We start from the raw sequence: 1043 nt of genomic DNA, 5'->3' as shown, positions 1-1043 counted from the left end.
TTCTCACATCCTTCTATTTATGGACTAACACTATTCCTTAATACACAATTCGAACTCCATCTTCTTTGATAAGTTCGAATTTTCTACTTCTGCCTTTTATTTTTCTTTTTCTCTGACACCTCAAGGAATCTCTATACTGTGACATAGAGGATTCCATATTTTCTTGTTCTCTTCTCTTTCATATGAGCAGGAGCAAAGACAAAAGCATTCTTGTTGAGGCTGAACCTGAACCTGAAAGGACCTTGAAGCGAAAGCTAAGAGAAGCTAAGGCACAACTCTCTGTAGAGGACCTAACAGAAATCTTCAAAGAAGAAGAACCCATGGCAGCCGAAAACAACAACAATGCCAACAATGCAAATAAGGTGCTGGGTGACTTTACTGCACCTACTCCCGACTTCTATGGGAGAAGCATCTCTATCCCTGCCATTGGAGCAAACAACTTTGAGCTTAAGCCTCAATTAGTTTCTCTAACGCAACAGAGTTGCAAGTTCCATGGACTTCCATTGGAAGATCCTCATCAGTTCTTAGCTGAATTCTTGCAAATCTGTGACACTGTCAAGACTAATGGGGTTGACCCTGAGGTCTACAGACTTATGCTATTCCCTTTTGCTGTAAGAGACAGAGCTAGAATATGGTTGGACTCACAACCTAAAGAAAGCCGGAACTCTTGGGAAAAGCTAGTCAATGCCTTCTTGGCAAAGTTCTTTCCACCTCAAAAATTGAGTAAGCTTAGAGTGGAAGTCCAAAACTTCAGACAGAAGGAAGGAGAATCCCTCTATGAAGCTTGAGAAAGATACAAACAATTAATCAGAAAGTGTCCCTCTGATATGCTTTCTGAATGGAGCATCATAGGTATTTTCTATGATGGTCTCTCTGAACTGTCCAAGATGTCTTTGGATAGTTCTGCTGGAGGATCTCTTCATCTGCAGAAGACGCCTACAGAAGCTCAAGAACTAATTGAAATGGTTGCAAATAACCAATTCATGTACACTTCTGAAAGAAATCCTGTGAACAATGGGACAAATCAGAAGAAAGGAGTTCTT

The 1043-nt window shown here is 40.6% G+C and overlaps 1 non-coding gene across 1 annotated transcript; it reads right to left on the bottom strand.

Moving 5' to 3' along the window:
* Window positions 1–725: 725 nt before the first annotated feature.
* LOC112700402 (small nucleolar RNA R71) lies at window positions 726–833 on the bottom strand. Its single transcript, XR_003153309.1, has one exon. It is a non-coding gene; the product is annotated as a small nucleolar RNA R71 (small nucleolar RNA).
* Window positions 834–1043: the final 210 nt, after the last annotated feature.

Source organism: Arachis hypogaea, chromosome 6 (genome assembly GCF_003086295.3).
Source record: "Arachis hypogaea cultivar Tifrunner chromosome 6, arahy.Tifrunner.gnm2.J5K5, whole genome shotgun sequence".
Classification (NCBI taxonomy): Eukaryota; Viridiplantae; Streptophyta; class Magnoliopsida; order Fabales; family Fabaceae; genus Arachis; species Arachis hypogaea.
The sequence above is the reverse complement of the archived record's forward strand: the minus strand, read 5'-3'. Positions and strand labels throughout refer to the sequence as shown.